The sequence below is a fragment of the Acinonyx jubatus genome, chromosome B1 (genome assembly GCF_027475565.1).
Source record: "Acinonyx jubatus isolate Ajub_Pintada_27869175 chromosome B1, VMU_Ajub_asm_v1.0, whole genome shotgun sequence".
NCBI classification, from domain to species: domain Eukaryota; kingdom Metazoa; phylum Chordata; class Mammalia; order Carnivora; family Felidae; genus Acinonyx; species Acinonyx jubatus.
This window is the reverse complement of record NC_069382.1, coordinates 66,888,519-66,904,809: the sequence shown is the minus strand read 5'-3', so window position 1 is coordinate 66,904,809 and position 16,291 is coordinate 66,888,519. Positions and strand designations below refer to the sequence as shown.

The window sequence follows — 16,291 nt, the reverse complement described above, 5'->3', positions numbered from 1 at the left end:
ACCACTATCTTATACCATCTACAAAAATTAACTCTAAATTGACTATGGACTTGAATGTAAGATCTGAAACCATAAAACTCCTAGAAGAAAAAAAAGCACTAAACTCCTTGACATCAGTCTTGTAATTTTTTGTTTGTTTTTGTTTTTGGATTTGACTCCAAAGGCAAGGGAAACAAAAGCCAAAATAAATTACTGGGACCATATCAAACTAAAAAGCTGCACAGCAAAGGAAACCATCAACAAAATGAAAAGGCAACCTACTCAATGGAAGAATGTATTTTCAAATCATATACTTAATAAGAGGCTCATATCCACAATATATAAATAACTCATCCAGCTCAATAACAAGAAAAAAACCCACCAAAAAATCCAATTAAAATTAAAAATGGGCAGAAGATCTGAATAGACATTTTTTTTTCCAAAAAGCAAAACAGATGGCCAACAGGCACACAAAATGATGCTCAACATCACTAATCATCAGGGAAATGCAAATCAAGACCACAATGAGATATCTCCTCACACCTGCCATCAAATAGATAACAGAGGATATAGACAAAAGGGAATCCTTCTGTACTGTGGGTGGGAATGCAAATTAGTGCAGCCACTACAGAATACAGTATGGAGGGTCCTCAAAAAAATAAAAAAATAAAATAAAAAATAAAAAATAAAAATAAATAAATAAATATGATCCAGCAATTCCACTACTGGGTATCTACCCAAAGAAAACAAAAACACTGGGGCGCCTGGGTGGCTCATTCGGTTAAGCATCTGACTTTGGCTCAGGTCATGATCTTACAGTTTGTGGGTTCGAGCCCCGCGTCAGGCTCCATGATGATAGCTCAGAGCCTGGAGCCTGCTTTGGATTCGGTGTCTCCCTCTCTCTCTGTCCCTCCCCCACTCTTACTTTGTCTCACTCTGTCTCTCAAAAATAAATAAATGTAAAAAAAAAAAAGAAAAAAAAGAAAAAAAACCACTAATTCAAAAAGATATGCACCCCTCTGTTCACTGCAGCATTATTTACAATGTCCAAGATATGGAAACAACCTTAAGTATCCATCAAAGGATGAATGGATAAAAAAGCTGTGATAAATACGTATATTATAGAGTAATACTCAGTCCCCCCCCCCAAATGAAATCCTGCCATTTATCACAACATGGATGGAACTTGAAGGTGTTATGCTAAGTGAAATAAGTCAAAGACAAATACCACATGGTTTCACTTATATGTGAAATCTAAAAAGCAAACCAAACCAAATCCAGACTTATAAATACAAAGAACAGATTGGTAGTTGTGTCAGGGGAAGGGGTGTGTGTGTGTGTGTGTGTGTGTGTTGGGGGGGTGCAATGAGTGAAGGGATCAAGTACAAACTTCCAGTTATAAAATAAATAAGTCATGGGGATAATGTACAGCCTAGGAAACACAATAAATAATATTGTATAAACTTTGTATGGTAATACAACTAGATAATAACTAGACTTATTGTGGTGATCATTTCACAATGTATAGAAATGGCAAACCACCATGCTATACACCTGCAACTAATGTAATATTGTATGTAAATTATACCTTAATTCTTAAAAATTCTGTTTAGGAAACGTTTATAATAATGTAGAAATGTTTTGATGTCAAATATTGTCCTATGGTTCTAAAAACACTATATATTAAACATTATAAAAATTTGCAGAGCAAAATCTATAACAAGAAAAACCTGTGGGTTCATGGTCATTGTTTTGAGTTTGAGGAGTCATGAGATTCTTTCATCCATTCTTCTATATCTTCCAACTTCCCTATATAATACATTTATAATCAGAAGAACTACCAAAGAAAAATATTTCCTTCTACTTCTGGTGATGACAAATGTAGCTAAAGTACCTATGAGCACAGTACCTGACAAACAGTTGGCTCTCAGTGAATGCATGAATACATCAATAACCGAATATTTGAGGGAAGTCATCTCATATTTTTTGCCCTACCAAGAAGCCCTGTCTCCTGCAGGGAATCTTGCAAATTGCTAGATTTCAGAGAGAATGAGACATGGTTCTGCCTCTGGCCCTCAGGAGGAGGCTTCATCTCTGATGCTGATCCTGGGTCTAAATAGGCCTTTTCCTGGAGTAACCACAAACCATTCTTTCTGGCCTCATGTTTGAACACCAGGATCTGTACAGCTCATGTCAGCATCTTTGAATACAATTTAGAGTAGGGTACCATGTAATTTGTAGATATTGGTCCTACAGAAAGAATTTGTGATGCCGACACTTCAATTCAGTAGACTCACTGGTATCTTAAGGTCTTATTGTCTTTCTGATCTATCCTGATATTTCTAAGACCTGGGGGCTTTTTCAGAGGGCACTGGATGAGGCCATTCAGTAAGGCCAATGGTGACTGCAACAAGAACCGTGCTGAGCCCTTAACTCTAGCTCCACTCTTACGACAACTGTATTAGGTAGGCATTAATATATATTTCCTGTAATAGATGAGATGAGGGATTCAGGTCAAACGACTTCCTCAATGCCAGGCAACCAGTACATGGTGTATTTTCAATAAATAGTGGGTCAGTATTATTACCATTATTATTATCACCCTGCCCAAGTCCCTGGAAAGAAGGATCACATCTTCAGCAGGCCAGTGCCTTGAAAAGTCTCCAAAGACCTGCAGGGGCTATGGCCACATGTGGGTGCTGTGAGACTCTAAGGCCAAGCCTGGGCTGGAGCATCCTCCAGGAATATAAGACTTGCCTGTTGACAAGGAACAAATACAAGACTTCTCAGACATCCACTAAGCTTCATCAGAAACTCCACTGTGAGGTGAGATCTCCAGCTCAGAAGCAACAGAGAATTGAAAGGAATGAAACCTGGGGAGGACGCTCCTCAGACCTGTCCCTGGAGATGTGTTGGGTGGGCCCTGTCTCCCAGGCATCCCTTCCTTTGCTCAGTCATTCCTCAAAGGTTTATAGATCACCTACTAGATATATGCTAAGCTCAGATGCTGGGGATAGAGCAGTGAACATGATAGACCAGAACACCTTCTTCAAAAAAGAGAAACTCAACCAAAAGTCACAACAGTGTGGAAAATGTCATAGTGGGGGAGAAGGGCACCTGTCCTCTTTCAGCAGACTCAAATAAGACCTCCTATAAGTACAGTTCTTTCTTTAAAACTGGAAGGAATTAGGAAAGGAAGAATGAGATCCAAGTGTTTTAGAATACTTGTTAGTGAATGCTTCCCACATGATGGTTTCTTGTTCCTTTTTGGAGTGGAGAAGGTATATCTGCTGAGGCAGTGGGGCTGAAGTTTGAGCAAAGTGGAGAAGGCTCCAAATAATTTTGTGTAAGATGGGACAAAGCTGTCCTGACATCTTGTACGGGGTGGGGGCTTGATGTAATCTAACCCAGGAATCCCCACTCCCATTGTATTCTATGTCACTAGAACTTCTTTGAGCACAAAGCACAACTCTACAAAGTTGAATATGAGTTTCTAGCATAAGGTGAGGGTCTGGATCAGGGAAGGAGAACTCCAGGGAGGTATTCAGCTGATGTTTCTGAACACTACAAGGATGCCAAGTTACTGATATCCCAAGGCACACAGTATTTTCCAAGAAGAGACAATGAATTCTTAGGAGAAAGTCATGACTGAGGCACACTGCAGGCATCCAATCCTGACAGATAAGCTCCAACTTCTTGCCCAAGTGTACCATTAATGCATTTTTGAGTTGTTTCTAGTCCAGGTTCCTTTGAGGTCCTTGATAACTAACTCTCTAAATAATCTTCTGGGTGCTATCCCACTCATCAGTAAATTATGTTATGGTTTTCCCAAAAGAATTTGCTTGATAGCCTGACCTCAGGTGTTTTGGAAGTGATTCCTCCTTGTCTTTCTCCTCCCAAATCTGGAAATCAGTCTATTTCTGACCCTATCTCCAGGAGTACCTGGACATCAAGGCTGAGGAAAGGGAGGCTACCAGCTTTCACATGCCTGGTTGAGGACACTTCCTAGAGACAGACCTCTTTTGAGCAGAGTATGAAGCTTTTGTTGGAAATCACAGTATGACAAGGTGAGGAGGAACAAATCCTTGGCATATATCTACTGCCAGTAGAAAGCTAAAATGCACAGGCTTGACTAGTCAATGTCTGAAATTTCTAAGACAGAAGAAGCCAATCAACAGAAGTTATCTAGATATGAACTATGGTGGAGACAGTGTTCAGTAAGGTTGGGATTAAATCGTAACGAGTCAGAGCTAAATATGGTAGAGACGGAGTAGAGTTCTTGGTGGGGAATGACTGGGAAATGAGTCAGTAAAACCCATAGGTGTGTCAAGTTTGTTGAGAAGTTGATATCTTGAGATTGGTGGGATCAGGGTAGCAGGTCTAGAGACAAAGTAAGGTCTGGTTGGACAAAAAGATCCAGTATCTGATTGTGCTCTGGAGAGGAAGGGAAAAGGCAAGTGGTGTGGCATGAAGGATGGTTCATTAGGAATGTGGAATACAGTGGCAGAAGGGGCTCCGAGGTGACAGAGAAGTCAAGCATAGAGGGTAGAAGGGAAAAAATGGCGCCAGTAGTAGGGAGGATTCTTAGGTCATAGCTGAGAAAAACAGTGGTAGGGGTGAAAGAAGGTAAGTGGAAGAATAGAATGGCCAAGTGGCAAGGAAGGACATAAGGACAAAGGTGGTAGCAGCCATCAGAAGGTTTAGAAAATGTGAGAATGTGGGGGCAATGGTAGAATGGCCTTTGATGGCAGAGAGAAGACCACTGATAGTAGTTAAATGGGGAGTGGGTCTCAGTAGGATGGCGGGATACAATGAGAAAAAGGGAAACAGAAAGGATCAGAAACAAGGTGGGGTCCAATGAGGGAAGATGAGCTTTTGAAAGTTGCTTCAAGTACTCACACAGAAAGGCTGGCAATCAGGCCTATGCAGAGTGCTCACGCAGAGGGCTAGTGACTGATTATCTGGAGGGTCTGGTGAGATGGAAGAGAATAGGGTTAGAGAAAACAGAGGAGTTATGGAAACCAAAGGGAAACCAAAGAGAGCAGCGGCTTCCACCTACTCCAAAGAGTAGTGACCTTCTGCAGAAACTTTACTGCACATCTCACATCAGGGATCTTGCTATAATAGTTAAAGAAGCTTTAATGGTCAGAAAGCTTTCCCATGGGGGCTGCAGGAGGCAGGAGGTACAAACTGCACTCAGGATCAGAATGGGGACAGAAAGGCCTGGCAAACCAGGAAGGGATCAAATTCCCCACACCCTTCACATTACAATACACATTCTGTCATTCACCTTGAGGCTTTCTTTAATATTTTCTTCTTTATGGGTTTCCTAAACTCATGTCAACCTTAGGGCTGCACTTGGGCCCAGAATTACATGAACTATGTTACAGATTAGGAAAGAGGCACGTGTCTGGCTTAGTTGGTAGGTAGCACATGTGGCTCTTGATCTTTGGTCCTCTTACTTACTGACTTTGCAATGACACTGAAAGGCAAGAATAAAGGGCTGGAACCCAACTTTTGCACTCATTTCTCTAGGTGAGCTGCAGATATGGATTATTTAAGATGACTTTCAACATTAAAAATAATTGTACTTTCCATTCTTTCTATCAATCATTTTTAAAGTGGAAAAGAGTATCTTCTATTTTTCCTTCTTTCAAAAACTCAGAGGATTTTGGGCCCAGAATTACATGAACTATGTTAGAAAGGGATTAGGAAAGAGGCACCTGGCTGGCTTAGTTGATAGGTAGCACATGTAGTTCTTGATCTTTGGTCCTCTTACTGACTTTGCAATGACACTGAAAGGCGAGAATAAAGGGCTGGAACCCAACTTTTGCACTCATTTCTCTAGGTGAGCTGCAGATATGGATTATTTAAGAAAAAGATGACTTTCAACATTAAAAATAATTTTTTTATTCTATCAATCATTTTTAAAGTGGAAAAGAATATCTTCTATTTTTCCTTCTTTCAGAAACTCAGAGGATTTTCTGCATGTGATCCTCAATTGAATTTTTAAGAAAACAGTTAATAGATTCTTTAGTACAGTTTTAGATTTACAGAGTAATTGTGCATAGTACATGGAATTTCATATTTCCTGACCATTCCCGCTTACTACTCTCCACACAGTTTCCCCTATTAACATCTTGCAATAGTGTGGCACTGTTTTTTATAGTTCATGAATCTATCCTGATGCATTATTCTTAACTATAGTCCATAGTTTAAAATAAAATTCACTCTTTATACAGTTCTATGGATTTGGACAAATGCATAGAGACACAGATTCACCATTACAGTTTCATATGGAATAGTTTTTCTGCCCTAATAATCCTCCAGGTTCCACATGTGCGTTCCTTCACTCCATCCCCCTGAAACTCTGGCAATCGTTGGATCTCTTTACTGCTTCTGTTGTTTGCCTTTTCCAAAAAATGTCATAGAGCTGGAATCACACAGTATGTAGCCATTTCAGACTGGTTTCTTTTACTTAATATGCATTTAAGGTTCTTCCATGACTTTTCCTGGCTTGGTTGCTCATTTCTTTTTATCACTGAATACTATTCCACTATATGGATATACCACATTTTGGTTATCCATTCACTTTTAGAAAGACATCTTGGTTGCTTCCAGTTTTTGATGATTATGAATGGGCTGCTATAAACCTTTGTGGATAAGTTTTTGTGTAGACAAGTTTTATTTCTTTTTTTTTTTTCAATATATGAAATTTATTGTCAAATTGGTTTCCATACAGCACCCAGTGCTCATCCCAAAAGGTTTGGACAAGTTTTCAACTCACTTGGGCAAATACCTGGGTGTACAACTGCTAGATTGTATGGTAAGACTATTATTCAGCTAAGAAATTGACAATTGTCTTCCAAAGTGATTGCATGATTTTGTATTCTCTGTTGCTTCCCAACCTTTTGAGCATTGGTATTGTCAGTTTCTTGAATTTTGACCCTTGTTACTAGGTGTATAGTGCTATCTCATTGTTTTAATTAGCAATTCCCTAAGGCCCAATGCTTGTTGAGCATCTTTTCATATGTTTATTTGTCATCTTTATATCTTCCTTGGTGAAGTGTCTGTTCTTTTGCCCATTTTTAAAATGGGTTGTTCAGTTACTTATTGCTGGGTTTTAAAAGTTCTTGGTTTATTTTGATACCAGTCTTTTATCAGGTATGTTTTGCAAATACTTTCCCTAAGTCTGTGGCTTGTCTTTTCATTTTCTTAAGTGGCTTTTTCAGAGCTTAAGTTTTTAATTTTAAACTTAGCAATTTTTTTCTTTCATAAATTGTGTCTTTGGTATTCTATCTACAAAGTCACTGCCAAACCCAAGGTCACCAAGATCTTCTTCTAAGTTATCTTCTAGAAATTTTGTAGTTTTGCATTTTACATTTAGGCCTATGACTTAAACTTTTAAGTTAATTTTGTGGAAGATGCAAAGTCTGTGTCTAGATTCATTTTTTTTTTTCAGGTTGATGTTCAGTTGTTCCAGTACCATTTGCTGAAAAGACTATCCTTTCTCCATTGATTACCCTTGCTCCTTTTTCAAAGATTAGTTGACTATTTTTGCACAGGTCTATTTCTGAGCTCTATTTTGTTCCATCAATCTATTTATCTATTCTTCCACCAATACCCACTGCTATTATAGTTTTATAGTGAGTCTTGAAGTCAGGTACTGTCAGGCTTCTAACTTTTCTTCTTCAATATTGTGTTGACTATTCTGGGTCATTTGCTTTTTCATATAAACTTTAAAATCAATTTGTTGATATACACAAAATAGCTTGGTGATAATTCGATCAGGATTATGTTGAGTCTATAGATCAAGTTAGGAAGAATTGACATCTTAATAATATTGAGTTTTTCTATCCATGAACATCTAACCTCTTTCCATTTGTTCAGAATGTCTTTGATTTCTTTTATCAGAGTTTTGTAGCTTTCCTAATACAAATTCTGTACATATTTTGTTAGATTTGTACCTAAGTACACATTTTTGAAAAAATTATTTATTTTGAGAGACAGAGAGCGAGCACCTGCATGAGTGGGGGGAGGGGAAGAGAGAGAATCCACAGCAGGCTCCATAGCATGGAGCCCAACATGGGGCTTGATCTCATAAACGGTGAGATCATGACCTGAACAGAAACCAAGAGTCAGTCGCTTAACTGACCAAGCCACCCAGATACCCCATTAAGTATTTCATTTTTTGAGGGGGTGCTAAGAATCACCCAAATAAACTAGTGTGTGCTATTGCCACCTCATGGGCATATCTTTTTCCTCAATCAGTTCCAAAATCCTCAAACTTGGTCCCTACAAGTAGACGTGATGATGGGGTTTTGGAGATGATCGGGAAATTAATACGAGGTCCACCCAGGTCAGTAAAATAGTCAGTTGGCCAAACAATCCTAAAAGGCCTTAAGTGGTTGGGACTCAAGATTTAAAACATCTCCATGTCAGTTTGGTATGGTGTTGCTGTGTGTTATATTATACTTTTTCTTTTTCATGGTTTCCCCTGTGTTTCAGTAGCCTCCCCAAGCAGTAGTGACAGTAATGCAGTGAACCCATATCACTGGAGTTGACTTTTGAGGTACAAGGTGCTAAATTGCCTAGGAAAGGAGATCAGTCTGGGTCCCCCACTAGGCCAGTGCTGAACACTGTAAGACTTGTGGGCTTGAATTTAAAATGGAGAGCACATGCCTCTGGACCAAGGGTGGGTTTTAGCTTGTATACATCTAGACACAGAAATCAATACTCCCTCCTTCAATTTCCCCCAAATGACAGTATTTATACAAAAATGATCTAGTGAGTAATGTAGTCTTTACTAAACATACTGTAAGGATGACAAAGAGCAAGAGAGATACTAATGCACAAATTAGGCAATAATTGAAAAAATCCCCTTTCAGCTATTCTGTTTCTCATGCACTTCCTTTTAAAAGTTTCAACTCTGTCTCATCCTGTGGATCCTTCTCTTCTCTCTCTCTCACTCAAGTTACTACTCTCCTGCCAACAATTAAAAATCTTGTCTTTTTATAACAAACAACTTTCCATGTCCTTTAAATATACTCACATCAATCCTCTTTTAACACAATCCAAGCTTTTAGGAGTGTAATTTAGATTACATATAGCAATACCTTTTGTTAGTTTTGAATCATATCTATGGATACTTCCTCTATAAAGGGTTTTTCGATTTCTCCCATCTACTTTCTAACATTTTACCCAAATCTCTATTGGCTCCCAAGTATTTTTTTTCTTCTAAGATCATATATTTTATGGAATTCTAATTTTTCTTATAAAAATAAGTCCAATCAAAAATTCTGCTATTAAAAAATATATTCTCATGAAATTACATCGTATGTGATGGAGATAAATGCACCATATAGCAGCCAGGCTATAAAATTTAAAAAAATTTTTAAAGATATAATTTGCACAGAGTAAAGTTTACCTTATGAATTTTAATTTTCACCATTCTCTCTACTGTTTGAGTTTTGACAAATGCATACAGTCACATAAACAACACATTAGTCAATATACAGAATATTTAATCATCCCCAGAAGTTCCTTTAATCCTTTGGTATCAGACCCCTTCCTTGCATTGTAGGCTATGGCAAATACTAATGTTTTCTGGTACCGTGGTCTTTCCAATCCCAGAATGTTAAACAGAATTGTATAGTATGTAACATTTGAGTCTGGCTTCTTTCATTTAATATAATGCTTTTGAGATGTGTCCAGGTTTTTATAAGTATCAGTAGTTAATGACATTTTACTACTGAAAAGTATGCCACTGCATGGTTGTATCACAACTGGTTTATGCCTGAAAAAGCTGATGGACATTTAAAGTGGAGAAGGTAAAGGGACTTAAGTACAAGGTTTATACATTTCACTTGAAGTGGTAAAATCTTAACAGCAGTAGACGGTGATAAGTTACATATGTAGATGCTAATGCCTAGAGAAACCACTAAGAAAACTATACAAAGTGATTTGTATACAAAAACACTGTAAGTAAATTAAAATAGAACTCTAAAAAAAGTTCAAGTGGGGTGCATGGGTGGCTCAGTTGGTTAAATATCTGACTTCACCTCAGGTCATGATCTCATCGTAGGTGGGTTCAAGTCCCACCTGGGGCTCTGTGCTCACAGCTCGGAGTCTGGAGCCTGCTTCGGATTCCATGTCTCCCTCTCTCTCTGACCCTCTCCCACTTGCATTCTGTCTTTCACTCTTTCAAAATAATAAACAAATATTTTTTAAAAATTAAAAAAAAAGTTCAAGCAATCAACAGGAATGCAAGAAAAAAAGAAACACGGGATCAAAAAAGAAACAAAGAGAAAACAAATAATAAAAAGGCAAACTTAAGTCCTAATATGTCCTAATTAGTTTAAATATAAATGTTCTAAATACTACCAATTAAAAGGCTGAAGTTAGCAGAGTGGGCAAAATATATAACTCAACTATATTCTCTCTACAAAAAACTTCAAACGTAGTGACACAGATAGGTTAAAAAAAAAGAAAAATAATTGAAAGAAAAAAATGCAGATATTAACCTTAAAAAAGGGATGGCCTACATTTATATCAGATAACACAGACTTCAGAGAAACAAAGAAATTTCTTTCAAATTAAATTACTAGAGATAAAGAGAGACATTACACAATGATAAAAGGATAAATCCACCGAGAGAACATAGCATTGCTAAATGTGTATATATCGATTGCTTCAAAAATGCATGAAGCAAACACTAGTAAATCTGAAAGAAGAAACAGATTTCAACACTCCATAAAACAACAGCAGAATACACATTTTTTTAAGCACCTATAGAACATCACCAAGATAGACCATTATCCTGGGTCATAAAACAAACCTTTACAAATTTGAAAGAACTTAAATCACACAAAGTATATTCTTTGATCATAATAAAATCAAGCTGGAAGTCAATTAAAGAAAAACAACAGAAAAATCTCCAAACATCTGAAAATTAAACAACATGCTTCTAAATAATCCAAGGACCAAAGAAGTAGTATAAAAGGAAATTTTAAAATACACAGAAATGAATGAAATGAAAACTCAACATATCAAAATCTGTGGGATATCGCTCAGATGGTGTAGAGAGGAAAATTTATATTACTGAATGCTTGCATTAGAAAAGAGGAATGATCTCAAATCAGTGATTTAAGCTCCCACCTCAACAACCTAAAGAACAGCAAAATAAACCTAAAGCAAGCAGAAGGAAGAAAATAAAGAGCAGCAATCATTGTAATTGAAAACATCAAAACAACCGAGGGGGGAAAAAAATCAATGAAACAAAGATCTGGTTCTCTGAAAAAATAAAAAAAACTTATAAGACTCTAGCAAGATCGGCAAAGATAAAAACATACATCTCCAATCAGGAATGAAACAGTATGTCACAATAGAACCTACCGCCATTAAAAGGATAATCAGGGAATTCTATAAACAAATTTACAGTCATAAATTCAACAACTATGACAAAATGAACTAATTCTCCCCAAACCATAAACTTTCAAAAGTTAGCAAAGATGAAACAGATAACCAGAAGAGTTTTGAGCTGTTTTCAGTGGATTGCTCTGGCTGCAGTGAGAGGAAAGAATTTAAGAAGGAACATCTGTAATAAAATCAGTTAGGCAACTACTGCAGTTTGAGAACTGATGAGGGTTTGAACTACCATGGTATGATAAGAAATGAGAGGGGAGACAGATTTAGGAAATACATAGAAGACAAAATCAGCAAATCTTGGTGACTAATTAGTCATGGAAATTACACAGGGACAGGAATATAGGATAGTTCATATGTCTCTTGCTTGGATGAATGGGTGCTATTAATTGACTTTACTACGAAAGTAAGAGCAGATTAGTAGCAGAAGATAATGGGCTGGGGTTTGAAAATATTAGGTTTAGAGTTCGTCTGGCAAATTGAGGTTGAGGATATTTAGCAATCAATTTGCTTTTGAGAAGTTTGAAGCTCAGAGAAGATAGTACTAAAAGAAGCCACATAAATGGATTACTGGATATTGTGGTATATATTTGGTCTTTGTTCCTCATTCTGGCACAGAACGCCTAAAACTCTTCTCATTTCTCGAGGGATAGGGGTTATAAGAGCATCTTTTATGATATTTGTTCTTAGTCCTATGTTCCTGACACAAAAGCTTCTAAGACCTTGAAATCTCTGAAGTGATGACTATTTTTTGGCATGCTGATGAGAAGATTCCTGGCTGGGGGCTCCCCAGATAGTTTCAGAATGGGAGCTGGTCACCCCAAAGACCAAGACATGATTAAAAGGTTGGAATTTTCACCCAACTCCCTCACCTCAACCCATGTCTGGGGAAGGGAGAGAGGCTGGAGATAGAGTTTAATCACCAATAGTTAGAAATTTAATTAATTGTGTTTATATAATGAAACCTCCATAAAAACTCTAAATGATGAGGTTCAGAGAGCTTCTTGGTTGGTAAATACACAGATGCTGTGAGGGTAGTGCGCCTAGAGAGGACATGAACGATTGTGCTCCTTCCTTATACCTTGCCCTATGCATCTCTTCCATTCGTCTATTCCTGAGTTGTATCTCTTATAATAAACCAGTAATAGTAAGTAAACTCTTTTCCTAGGCCCTGTGAGCTGTTCTAGCAAATTATCAAAACTGAGAAGGGGTTGCAGAAACCCCCAATTTATAGCTGGTAGGCAGGAAGTACTGGGCGCCAGGACTTATGACTGGCATCTGAGGGGCAATTTTGTGGAACTGAGCCCTTAACCTGACTGCCAGTAACTCTGGGGTAGTGTGAGAACTGAATTGAATTGAAATGTTGGACACCCACCTGGTGTCTGGTGAGGTGGAAAACTGATTGTTGGTGTGGAAACACCCACACATTTGTTTTCAAGGTGTGGGAATAAGAAATGGATCACGGTAGATCTCACTGCAAAAAACTCTAGAGGCAGATGATCAGTGGCTAAAATGCAAAACCTTGGGTAAGACATAATCTGAAAGTCAGAAAAAGCTTTATGCTTTCTGGAATAAAATACTTTCTGCAATAAAATATTATATATAATACATAAGGATTTAAAGCCAAGTATTAAGTCAAAAAATTGGAAACTATAAGAACGTCAATGAGAAAGAATGGTTAAGTTGGCATAGTATATCCCTTGCCAGAATGATACAATAATACATACTATATTGTTTCAATACTGGCACGTTGGGAATCTATAGAGTTCTTTCTTTTACTTTTTTAAATCTTTCCAATTCAGTATATCACTACGTGAATAAAAGGGGGAAAACCTGTTAAAAAACATACAAAACACAAAACTTCCTTCTGATGAGGGCCAGGAGGAGGAAAATGTTTACCCTTGGCCCAGAAAGCTGACCTAAAGCCTGCAAGGTGTGTTCCTTTCTTTCTTTCTTTCATATTTATTTTGAGAGAGAGAAAGAGAGAGAGCAAGGGGGGGGCAGAGAGAGAGAGAGAGAGAGAGAGAGAGAGAGAGAGGGAGAGAATCCCAAGCAGGCTCTGCTCCATAGGTGCAGAGCCCAAGCAAGGCTGGGGGTGATGCGGGCCTATCTCAAGAACGGTGAGATCTTGACCTGACCTGAGATCAAGATTCCAGCGCTTAACCCACTGAGTCACCCAGGCACCCCAAGCCTGCATAGTTTCAATAAGGATCAAAATACCTGCTGGTTGCTACATTCTTTAAGTGTCTCATGACTGCCTGTATATCTCACTGATATTGAACTGAAAAGCACCAGAGAAATCTTGCAAAAGTAGTTTTTACCAGCAGAAATTCAAAGAAGTTCCAAGAAACTTTTGTAATTTGATATTCCCTTTATGCTCCCTTCACTTTATTTACTGTTTAAAACCCAGCCTCACACAGCACAAAGTGCAGCTCTTCCTGCCCTGGGGTGCTGCCCCTGTGCTACTTAAATATACTTACTATGTTGCACCTTAACAGCCCAAGAAATTCTTTCTTGACAGTGGGGCATCACTTGGACTCACTTCGACTTCTAGTGAAGAAAGATTTGCCAACAGTTCCTACCTAGAACAGTACCTGACCCATAGTAGGTTCTCAATAAATCAAGAATGTATCAATCTCGGGGCACCCGGGTGTCTCTCTCAGGTAAATGATGGACTTTGCCTCAGGTCATGATCTCACAGTTCATGAGTTCCACCCCCCGCAACGGGCTCCAGGCTCTGTGTTGACAGCTCAGAGCCTGGAGCCTGCTTAGGATTCTGTGTCCCCCTCTCTCTCTGCCCCTCCCCTGCTCATGCTCAGTCTCTCTCTCAAAAATAAATAAATAAATAAATAAATATATATATATGAACGTATCATTCTCTGAGTCTGCAAAGGCAGTCGCCTTAGACTTGTTCTACCCTAACCCAAAGAAAGGCCCCAGAACACTGGGGAGCTCTGGGGACTCACTGGGCACAGCCACAGTACGGCCATATGGCAACTGCAGCAGGGCCCCAAGCCCAACCTTTAACTCCGCTGGTGTAAAAGCACCTTTCTTGTTCATGCCACTGTTCACCAACCCTATCAGGTCGGTATTAATATGTCCCAGCAGAGCTGAGATCTGAGATGGCTCAGTGACCTACCCAAGGCCCGGCAGCCAGGGTCCCGAGTATCTGCGGTAAACAGGAGTTCTGAGGGCCACGATGCTGGCAAGCTCCGACGACCGCCAACCTCCTCTCCTGCGGGCTCAGTTTTGAGCACGGCCTCCAAGACCTTCCTCTTCAGCGACCAGAACTAGGCTGTTGTATGGGGGGGGCCTAACACGGCCAGCGGTCTCAACGGCCTCGTTGGCGCCAACCCCCATGTGCCTGGCAGAATCATGGCATTACTGGCTGAAAGGTCCCTCTAGGTGTCTCCAAAGCCCGCTCTGTGAGCGTCAATCGACAATTCTTGTTTCACAAAAGTAAAGGAGACTACTCTCAAGACTCTGAGGGGAAACCTGCAACCTGCTCAAAGTCAGAGGAGCGCTCCGCTCAGGCCCCGCCCCTCGACGTGGCCCCGCCCCTGGTTGTCACCGCCCTTGACGGCACTGCCTTCAGACTTCAGGCCCAATTGGAACCCCAGCCCACGTGTTCCTCCTAATAGTTCATTCCTTTCCCCAGGCTAGAAGATAAGCAACAGATGCTGGAGATAGACCCCTGTAACGAAGGGATAGGCACAGTTCGTGTCCTAACGGAGGAAAGATAATTAAGCCAAAAGTGATGAGGCACCTGGGTGGCTCAGTGGGTTAAAACTCCCACTCTTGATTTCAGCTCAGATCATAATCTTAGGGTTGGTGGTTTCAAGCCCTGCCTTGGGCTATGTGCTGACAGTGTAGAACCTGCTTAGGATTCTGTCTCCCTCTCTTTGCCCTTCTTCTGCATGCACACATATGCTCTCTCTTGCGGGCTCTCTCTCTCTCTCTCTCTAAGTGAATAAATAAACATTAAAAAGACAGTTATAACACAGTGTGAAAACTGCTGTGATGAGGGAAGTAAGGGTATGTATCCTAGTTTGGGAAGGTTAATGAAAGCAATTTTTAAATAAGGGGAAAAAAAGAGGGGCACCTGGGTGGCTCAGTCTGTTCAGCATTCACCTTGGGTTCAGATAATGGTCTCATGGTTCATGAGTTCAAGTAGGGCATGGGGCTTTCTGCTGTCAGCATGGAAGCTGCTTCAGATCCTCTGTCTCCTTCTTCCTGCCCCTCCCATGTTTGCACACTGGCTCTCTCTTTCTCTCTCTCAAAAATAAGCAAAGATTTAAAAAATGGTTAAAAAAATAAAGGGAAAAAAGAGTAGTTCTCTTAAGGACTTCTAGCTTCCCTTTGAGATAGGGTCCTAGCACACCTGCTGAGGTGGTGGGGAACAGAAGTTTGAAGAAAATGGAGGCTTGAAATAGCTTTAACAGGGATGTGCCAGTGTTGCTGAGGACACAATGATGTGATCTCCACAGTGTTGCTGTAAGCACGCGCCACATAGGCACTCCATAAAAACCCATGGCTTTAATAAATGAATGGGATGAATAAGTTTCAGGAGGCATTGTAGTTGACCACTGGTTATAGACCATGAATTTACAGTGGTACCAATATATTTATGTGAACGATCTTATTAGAGGGTAGTATGGAAAAGGCAGAGAGTTCGGATTTTGCGAGGCAGGAAAGATAGAAGAATGGGTGGGGGTGGAGGGCTGTTTAACTGGGGATGGATGCTGGTGAAGTGATGGATCATAAAATCTATGGTGGAGAGGGAAGAACTGAAGACAAGAGGTTGCTGATGGAGGAAGTGGAAGGATCTACAGCAGGTACTGACAAGGTTGAAGTCTGGCATGCAGACATAAGCTAGAAGGACTGGCGG

At 39.6% G+C, this 16,291-nt stretch overlaps 1 long non-coding RNA gene across 1 annotated transcript in view; it reads right to left on the bottom strand.

Moving 5' to 3' along the window:
• LOC128314432 (uncharacterized) overlaps positions 1-14,932 on the bottom strand; it is a 93,852-nt gene extending 78,920 nt beyond the window's left edge. Inside the window, exon 1 of the long non-coding RNA XR_008296056.1 lies at positions 14,543-14,932. This is a non-coding gene — a long non-coding RNA (uncharacterized LOC128314432). The remainder of the gene's footprint in view (positions 1-14,542) is intronic.
• Between the last annotated feature and the right edge of the window lie 1,359 nt (positions 14,933-16,291).